Below are 9,900 nucleotides of genomic sequence, written 5' to 3' on the forward strand. Positions count from 1 at the left end.
GGGGGAGAGCAGGTGGGGGGGGCGGACGGGGGGGGGGAGAGCAGGTGCGGGGGACAGATGCCTGGGGAGCAGGTGCGGGGGGCGGACGGGGGGGGGGAGAGCAGGTGCGGGAACAGACCCCGGGAGAAGCAGCCGGTATTGGCGAAGCTCTCCTGGACTCGGCACTCACGACCTCGGTCTGCAGACACAGGCGTGTGTGTTGGGGCGGACTGTCCAGGAGGAGAACCCTGCCCCCATGGGGAGCTGCGTCGAGGAGAGGACAAGGTCAGCCCCCCATCAGTGGTGTGTCCTCCCCAGACTGAGGGCCCCCCCAAGCGCTGGCACAGGCACGGCTGTGACTTGAAGGCCCTCCATCATGACTTCAGGGATGTCACGCCTGTGTCACCCGGAGCTTCGACCTCCCCACCTGCTCTTTCCCCCGTGGCCTCTGAGGGCACGGCCACCACTTCCGGGGCTAGCGTGTACCTTCCTCGATGCACCGCAGGGTGTCCTGCTTGGGGACTTGGATGAACTTAGAAAGGATGGTCAGTTTGAAGCACCCAGGGACGTTGGGGCGTTTTAAGGAGCAGGGTCTCTAGCGGAGACTGAGAAGTGACAGAACGGCAGCGGGGAGCTGGGCGCGGGTGCTGTGGCGCAGGACCGGGCAGGAGGTGGAGAAGGAGGGCCGGAGCCATGGCGGGGGTGGGGGGCAGTCAGAGAAGGACCCCTGGGATGAAGCCCAGTGGACTTGGCCGCTCCGCGTCGGGACGGCAGCAGAGCGCGTCCCAGCTCACAGGCAGAGCACGCACACGCAGAGCCACACTGCGTGTCAGAGGACTAACGCCCTCGTGCGTGAGGACCTCTCACTAATAAAAAGGAAAAGCAAACGCTCCAATAGGAAAATGGAGGAAAAATACGAAGTAAAACTCGTGAACAGGATACAGATCGCACTGTGATGGACACCATCATCACCCGTAACGGGTGAGGAAACTGAGGCCCAAAGAGGTTTAATGACTGACCCCAGGTTTCTCTGTGAGGTTACACGAAGTAACGATGTAAACTCTTAGGACGCCCCTGCCAGGCGCATGTAGGCACATCGCCAACCATTCATTTGTTCACCTACTAACCATTCTGAGTGTCCACTGTGCATAGTTTATGTTGGAACGCTTTGTACACAGGCTGTGTGCTCTCGCTTTGCCCTTCCCAGGCGTTCGCCTTTCTGGAATTAACCCCTGTTCGGGCCTCTGTCTTCCTGCTGTGGTGTCATAGAAATGGGCCCACACGCTGTGAGCGCAGTGTCTGCTTCTTTTACGCAATGTGCTGCCGGCCAGACTCCCCCCGCTGTGGTGGGTGCTGGGGGCTCACTCTGCACTTGTCCCGCGTGAGGTGCCACCACCTGGTGAAGGGTGTCTGGGTCGTTGGCGGCGTGGGCCCATCATGGATGGCGGGGCCGTGGACGCTCTCGGGCACATCTTCCGATGGACTTGCTCACTCATCTCTCAGCTACAGCTCCGTGTACAGGGGTTGGGCGCTTGGACTTGGTAAACAGGCCGTGGCTCCCTCCCTGGGGACACACGTTACCCCCCCCCGGCAGGTGACACTCCCCACCAGCCCCTCACACAGCCAGCAGCTTGCGGGCACCCTGCTGTGCAGGGATCCTGTGGGCTCGGCCTCCAGGCAGGATGATGGGTCTTCTGGCTGATTTGTGGAGGGTCTTTACTGGGGACGCAGGTGGGCCTGTCCTGTCTCTTTATGTCCTTAACTTTCTCCTTTGACAGATGGTTTGTAAGTTTGAGGAGGCCCAGTTTCTCTCTTTTTTGTGTTATTTTGGTGTTTTCTGTGCTCCTAGGAAATCCCTGAAGGTCAAGGAGATGTAAGCTGACTTTCTAGAAGATGCTGGGTGAATGTGAGCTGAGTCAGAAGCCGCAGGAGACAGATTAGGACAGATTCTTTCCCGATTATTGTTTCTCACTCTTCCCATGGGCCAATGAGAGGGGGGAGTATTGGTCTAAAAGATAACATCGAGTCAGGGTGAGCAGCAGAGCATTTAAGAAGGCAGAGAGCGTGAGGGGGTGAGGCCGGATGGATTAAAGGTACAACCTCTCTTCTGAGGAAGAACAGCAAGTCATAAAATTCCTGTGGAGACACATTGTCTCCCTGCTCAGAACACTGTTTTTAAATTTTTTTTTGTTTTATTTATTTCTGAGAGAGAGACTGTGAGGAGGGGAGGGTCAGAGAGAGAGGGAGACACAGAAATCGGAAACAGGCTCCAGGCTCTGAGCTGTCAACACAGAGCCCGACACGGGGTCCGAACCCACGAGCCATGAGATCATGACCTGAGCCGAAGTCAGACGCTTAACCGACTGAGCCACCCAGGCGCCCCCAGAACACCATTTTTAAAGAAGTGATTTACTTGGATCTCATGAAAAAAGATCCCATCAAAGGACACGAGTTCAAGTGACCTGTCCCGCCTGGCGTAAACAACCCCGCGTCCCACCAAGAGAGCGTGACCATGGACATCTGTGACATTCCAGCTTTGACTTGTCATCACCATCACCCAGCTCCAGAATTTATACCAAACTGGGCTCCAAACTTGATTCTCCTCTTTTCTCCAAGCTCCCGAAAGCACGTCTGCCATGATTGCTCTGTTGTAAAAGGAATGGTCTGGACCTCTGGTGAGGAAAATCTGAGCAGATGGTTAACTTTACTACAAAGCCCCTGCACTGATCATAGCACACATTGCAGATCGAGCCGGGGCTGTCCTGTCTATTAAATCATAATCAGACTGTCCCCACTGTCAGGGGCTCTGTACTCAGAAACTAGAGATAAATGTATGAAGACATCTTAGGGTGTTTTACTGTCATCTTTAGGGGAATTATAAAGGCACTTCAAATCAAAATTGCTTGTTTTCATTTTCTTATTTTTCACTAATGGTATTTATCAGAAAATTGTTTTAGGAAAAGAAGTATCACAGTAATGTTAATACATTGTTTCAAATATTAAAAATATAATCAGTTCATCTCCACCTTTTCAAATTCCATGTAGATATTTCTCATCGCAGTAAAATTACCTCAAAGACATAATTAGAAGATGTTTCTGGGGCACCTGGGTGGCTCAATTAAGCATCCGACTTCGGCTCAGGTCATGATTTCATGGTTCATGGGTTCTGGCCCCACATCGGGCTCTGTGCTAACTATCAGCTCAGAGCCTTGAGCCTGTTTCAGATTCTGTGTCTCCCTCTCTCTCTGCCCCTCCCCTGCTCACATTGTCTCTCTCTCTCTCAGAAATAAATAAAACATTATCTCTCTCAGAAATAAATAAAACATTTAAATAAATAAATAAATAAATAAATAAATAAATAAAAAGATGTTTCCTTCTGTGTCTTACAGACCTCACGTCTCAGGGACATCACCATGTCTTAGGGCTAGAGCTTCCTTGTCATTCTTCCCACCGAAGGAATCTGGCTTCGGCCGACAGTTCCGTCCATGCTGCCACCTTGTTTCAAAAGCATCTGCTCTGGTAGCGCTGATCTGAGATCACGGACGTAGAACATTCCGGAGTCTTCTCTCCAACTCTGAGGGTAGGTCATGTGACCCTTGGCCCCGAGGCCCTGGTTCTCCACAGTGACCCACATGTCACAGGCCTGACTGAGTCCTGTGTGCCTCTGCTTCCAAAACATTCTCCCTTTCTATCAAAAATGCCTGCTCTTCCCCCCTCCCTCAAAGACCCCCCCATATGCCAATAAAAATGGGGCAGCCGGACCCTCCTCACTGCCGCCTCCTCTCGTTCTCTCACCCTCCAGGTTTCTCTCCCCTTCACCAGCTACTCAGCCACCCACCCCCTCAGCCACGCCCTCCACCCCCTTCCCAGATAACCCACGCGCACCCCAGCCCTGGCCTCTTGCTCACCCTGACACGAGGCCCCAGGACCACCCGCAGAGCTGACTGGATGTTCCTCAAAACAGAAGACGGCTTTTGGCAAAGGTATCAAACCATCCTTACAGGTTGCCCGTGGGGCCGGCGCAGGGAGACTTCATCGTGCAACAGGCCACAGCAGACGACCTTGAACCTGGCACCGAGCAGGGCTTTGTGCTGCCCAAGCGAGGACGTCGGGCGCTGCAGGGAACGGGGCCTCGGGACCCTGCGGTGAGAAGCAGTCATTTCCCGAGGAGGGACCTCAGGGCGCCTGCCTGGTGCATGCGGGGCGTGGGGCTCCTCCTCACACGGGGCCTGAGCCCTCGGCTGCGCCCCTCGGTCCCTGCAGAGCCCAGGGCGTCCGTGAGGGGACCCGACCGAGCGTCCTCCACACCCAGTGCCACGCTTGGGACAAAGGCCCTGGTGTGTCCACGCGCCGTGGTTGCTGGACGTGGCCGGCCCTCGCTGTTGTGAGGCGCGGCGCTGGGCCCGAGGAGACCTGCGCTGGCGCCCGGCTCGCGCGGTCGCTGACGTGGTTTACCAACACTCTTCCACACAGTCAGGTCCCTTGAAGCCCAGCCCCCGAATCAGAAGGATCCCGTGTAAGGTTTGCTATTTACAAATTTCCCTGTCGTACCTGGATGCGTTTGAGTGTGTCTACCTGTCGCTCCTCCACAGGCGGCTCAGAACAAAGCCCTGAGGTTGGGGGGGGGGGGACGGGGAGGTGGTGGGCGGTCCTGTGGCCTGGAGCACCCCCCCACCCCTGCAGCAACACTGCAGGCGCAGCCCTGTGCTGGCCGCTCTGAGCTGGTGCAGACGGCCCTTGTCGGGGGAGGGAGGGGTGCCCCAGCGAGAACCCGGGGGAGCCCCGCGAGTGGGAGGCAGCCTTGCACCCCAGGGGCCTCGGAGCAGAGGGATGCGGTAATGGGTAGTGCTGCCTGTTGGGGGTCCTGAAGTTCATAAATATGTGCATCAGACCTTCTGGGGGGGGCAACTGAACGGTAGTTAAATCTCACTTATACCACAGAACACCAGGGGCCACTGCGCATTCATCCACAAAGAGGGGAGAAACTGCTCCATTTGTGAGGAAAGCCTGCTGCCCACGCGCATTCCCTGCTAAGCGGACTTGGTCTCCCTTGGGCGGGTGGAGCGCCCAACCTCAGCCGGGACCCTGTGTCACCACCAGATGTCGGGGGGAGTCTGGTGACTTCAGGCCACAGGAAACATGGCGCCCACCCCGCGTCGGGCTGAAGCACCTCTGGTCGTGGGAGCCAGACCAGCGGCCTGCAAACCTGGCGGCTGTGACCGCTGAAGCCACGTGCCCCCACCCAGGGGACACAGGCTCCACGCCCAGCCACGACGTGTGTCCGCCGGGACGTCCCTCCGAGCCCATGCAAGCAGGGACACAGGATCGCAGCAGGGGCAGGGACGGGGGCAGCACTGTGAGCTCTGCTTGTGCTGGGGGAACCCATGAGCGCCCAGGTTCTCAGTCAAGGTCACCCGGCCAGCGGTGAGGCACAGCAGCTCACGCCCGGGACGGCTGCCAGGAGAGGCCACCTTGGTGCAGGACCGACACTGCCAGTGGATGGAGGCTGCAGGAGAGCAGGGGGCCCGTGTGGGCCGGGGGTGGGGGGGTAGAGGCTGGCCCTGCCACGTGAGGCCACGCAGGCCTGCTCCACCAGCCACGAGGCGGGACGTCCCAGGCAGGTCTGCAGGGACTGCCCCTTGCCTCCCACCCCGGCCCCGAGGGACTCCAGCGACAGTGGGGGCCCACAAGCCCCAGCTGAGAAGAGAGGAAGGGGTGGGATGGAAGCCCCTTCGCTCGGGGACCTCCATCTGACCTGAGTTTCAATGAGCAGGGGTGCCTGCGAGCTGTGGGGCCCACGGGATGTGGGGCTGCGGGAGAGGTAGGGACAGGGGAGTCAGAGGGGGACAGGGTGGGGGCGGCCTTGGGGTCACCGCAGCTGAAATCCCGCACACCCAGCCACTGGCCAGGCCAGGCGAGCAGGGGCGCCCCCGGAAGCCAGAGCTCCCCTCCCAGGCCAGCGGAACCGGGATGTGGGGCGCACGCTCACTGGGCAGATGCCAGATCACGCAGCGTGACTTCTCGTTTCAGGGAATTCAGCCTCTGACACACTAACAACTTTTAAAATCGTCATCCAGTGCCACAAATTTACGTTGTTCAAACACACGGATGGGATTTTCCTCCGGATTACCACCTCGGAAAAGTCCGCGGAGAAGCGCCTGGCAGCGTTGCTGACACCGCGTTTGCCAAGGCTTCGTGTTTAATCAGAAGCGTTTGCCGAGTCCAGAGGCGTCGGGCCCCCGCAGCAGGACCAGGCTGAGCATGGCCGCTGCCGCCCGGGCGTCACCAGGATCGGAGGCTCCAAGACACAGCTGCGTCAGGCAGAGGCCTTTTCTCTCCCATTTCTCCTAATTAACTCCAGAGAGAGCACATGCCAAAGCCAGTTCTGATTTCTATTGTTCTCTATAGGCTTTATTATATATTTAATGATCCGAAAGTGACGAAGGCTACATGTGGGCATAACTATTAAAACACCAGCACTATATTAACTTCTAACCATACTGGGGATTTCAACGGCAGCACAGAACACCTGGGAGCGGGCGTCGCTGCACTCGCTCGGGCGGCTGTCCTAAGAACCGAATTCTTTTTTTTTATTTTTTTTTATTTTTATTTATTTCTAGGAGAGAGAGAGAGAGACAGCGTGAGCAGGGGAGGGTCAGAGAGAGAGGGAGTCACAGACCNCAGTGCCACCAGCGCCAAGGGCCACCAGCCTGTGAAGACCCTGAGTGTGTGTGGCGGCCTCTTCACAGTTCTCCGTTGACAGGATTGTCTTGTTAGTTTTTGACTTTTTTTTTTTTTTTTAATATTTTTAATGTTTTATTTATTTCTAGGAGAGAGAGAGAGAGACAGCGTGAGCAGGGAGGGCCAGAGAGAGAGGGAGTCACAGACCGAAACAGGCTCCACGCTCTGAGCTGGCTGTCAGCACAGAGCCCGACGCGGGGCCCGAACCCACGAACCGCGAGATCATGACCTAAGCGAAAGTCGGACGCTCAACCGACTGAGCCACCCAGGCGCCCCGCTAAGAACCGAATTCTTGTGTTCAGTCTGGAGGGCAGTTTACAACGCACAAATCAGTGACTTACTTCCTACTCACCTTTTATTTTGGAACAAAAATAGCAATGCTCAGACGTACATATAGAGAGATACATGTAGCATCCACCTATCTGCCTATGCTTTTGAACTGAAATGGGGAAAAAAAGCCACATTTGGGGGGAGGAATCTGTTATTGGAACTTTTTGGTAAACTGCTGATTTTTTAAGGAAGATTTTCAAGTACTATTTGTAATTAATTATACATTTAAATATACAAATTCATAGACAAAAGTCCTTCTGCCATCAACCCTTCACCCTTGTCCCCGGAGGTAGCCACTGTCTGGACATGTGTCTAAACCGCCTTCCTGCTAAATGTACCGGTTATGAGTCCATCCGTCGGGGTCCGCGTACACGGATAAATGTGTGAACACCCTCGGGCGTACCTGCACTCGCCCGTGAGCGTGTCCGGTGTGTCCGTGGAAAAGCGAGCAGGCGGGCCGGGCTCCCCGCGCCGGAGGCCCCCGGGGAAGGCCGGCGTCTCCAGGCTGAGACGGCGTCGGCCCTCCGGAGACGCACAGGCCCCCCACGAGCACCGCATCGGGCAGGGCCCCTTCGCGGGCTGTTTCCGAGCGGGCCGGGCCGCCCCCCGGAAGCTGGGCAGAGCGGGCCGGCCTTCCCGGAGCTGGGGGTCCGGCGTGTGGGCGGGCGGGGAGCCTCCGCCGGGGCTGGCCCGGTGCCCGCCTCGCCTCCCCGGCACCCTGGCCTCTGGTGGCCCGTCGTCTTCCTGGGACGCCCCCCGGCAGCCGCGTGCGGGGCGCAGTGCGCGCGTGTGGCCCCGGCGGGTGACTTCCCCGGGAGGGTTGGGCCCCGTGTTAGGAAGGGACCCCGTTCAGATTCGCCTTCCCGCTGCCAGGCGCGTCTTCTGCGAAGCCCGGGGCTTCAGATGCGCGGTGCCCGCTTCGCCCTGCTCGCCGGGCCCTGCGTGCGTCCCGCCGCGCGGGTCTCGCTGGCCGGGGGGGACTTTCTGCGGTTATTTGTTGTTCATTTTTCCATGTTCTTTTCCCTCTTCTGTAACGTGTCTAATTTGGGTGTTGAAACTTCTGGGCTGATCTGGTAATATTCTGTGATTTTCTCTCCCATGTTCCATCTTTCGGTGATTTTTTTTTTTTTAAATCTTTCAAACCTTCAGGTGAGTTTTTAATTTCTGCTAGCAGTAAAAGTCACATTTTCCCCCCAAATTCTTTTTTCTAAATGTTCCTTTTCCTGTGTTGCACTGTTCTTGGTTCCTGGATGCTGTGTCTCACTGTAAGGACGCTAATGGCAGGCTGGCTTTTCTTCTATGAGCATAATTTCTGCCCTTTCCAAGTTGTGTTTTTCTACTTGTACTTTTGAATTTTGTTTTCATGCCTGAGGCCCTCTTAGGTACCATTCCATCCTGGTTGTCTGGTCACGATTATGACCAGGGGAAAGAGAAGCTGCTGGGAAGCTCGGGAGTGGGGGGTGGCCTTGTTCGATGTGGGACTTGACCGTGGGTTGTCTGCTTGGCCGCTGGCAGGAAGCACCTGGTATCTGTCTCCAGGGACTGGTGGGCACAAAGGGCTCTACCTGCTTGTATCTACAGGCCCGGATGGGGAGGGGCTGGGCCAGGAGCCCTGCATTCTCTAGAACCTGGTGCCCTAACCATGAGGGCACCTGCAAGGCAAGGTCGGGGCTGTGCCCCCAGGCAGGAGCCAGGAAGGGACCTCACGCGTGACACTAGCTCCCTAGGTCCCCAGCTCCGGGGTGGCGGGTGGCATTGTGCCCGGAGACCTGGGAGGGCCCGACACACACACGTCTCCGGCGGCCCCAGCCCTGCCCGTTGCTGCCTCGGGATTCCATCACGTCTGCCAGATCCTCACCCTTAGTCCGACTTCTCTCCATCTCCCCAAATTGCATTGCCATTTTATCTCCCCTGGATGTCAGAGCCTTCAGGATTTATTTATTTTAATAAGATTCCCTTTTCTGGTGTTTGGTGCATTTTCACAAGGGAAGGAGAGACGAGATGACATGTTTTCAGCCATTCCTCAGCTCCATAAACTGTGAGACTCCTTTCCAATTTAGAGTTTTACACACAACTCTTAACACACCCGGAGCTGACTCTGGGGCAGGTAGAGATAATATTCTCACATTATCCAGACAAAGCTTGACTTTCCTGACCACACGTTCACCCTCCCTTACACTAGAGCGCACAGTAGGCTCTCCAGTCTCGTTAGGTTAGTTAGGATCCGCTCTCCCTTCACTTCCCGTAGGACATTCTTACACCAGCACCCTCAAGAACACACACACTCACATGCATGCACGTGCTAACCCAGACGTGTGCTTCCTCACACACGTGCACATGTGCACGCTCCCAAAGCCACACCGTGCACACGCACACACGCACATGCTCACGGATGCTCACACGCATGCACACACCCGCAGACATGCACACACACACTCTTGCTGACAGCTCTGTGTGGAGGACGGAGGACTGGGAAAGGTGCACACGGCAGGCTGTGTGCTGTCCTGGGTTTCTGATTGCTAGTCGGCTTTTTCAAGTGTGCAAATCTCTGTGCTTTGAGAGCTCCACGTAAGTGGACTACTGATTAGTTGTTCTCACATTAGCCCGTAATTTGGCTCAAAAGGTTGTGGAAATTTTCCTAGTATCTTCAACCGCGAAGGCATTTTGAAACCGCATAGCATATTTGAGCAAATTCAGTACTTTCTCAGTGTTGAAGCAGCAGCTTTGCTGGACAAACTGAAGATGAGGATCCGCGAGCGCGCGCACACACACACGTAAAAAGTGAATGTTACGACAGTTTCTTCTGACGAGACAGACCTGAGAATTCATTTGCTACATGTGTAGACACAT

Source organism: Hyaena hyaena, unplaced genomic scaffold, assembly GCF_003009895.1.
Source record: "Hyaena hyaena isolate Hyena2069 unplaced genomic scaffold, ASM300989v1 scaffold_931, whole genome shotgun sequence".
Classification (NCBI taxonomy): domain Eukaryota; kingdom Metazoa; phylum Chordata; class Mammalia; order Carnivora; family Hyaenidae; genus Hyaena; species Hyaena hyaena.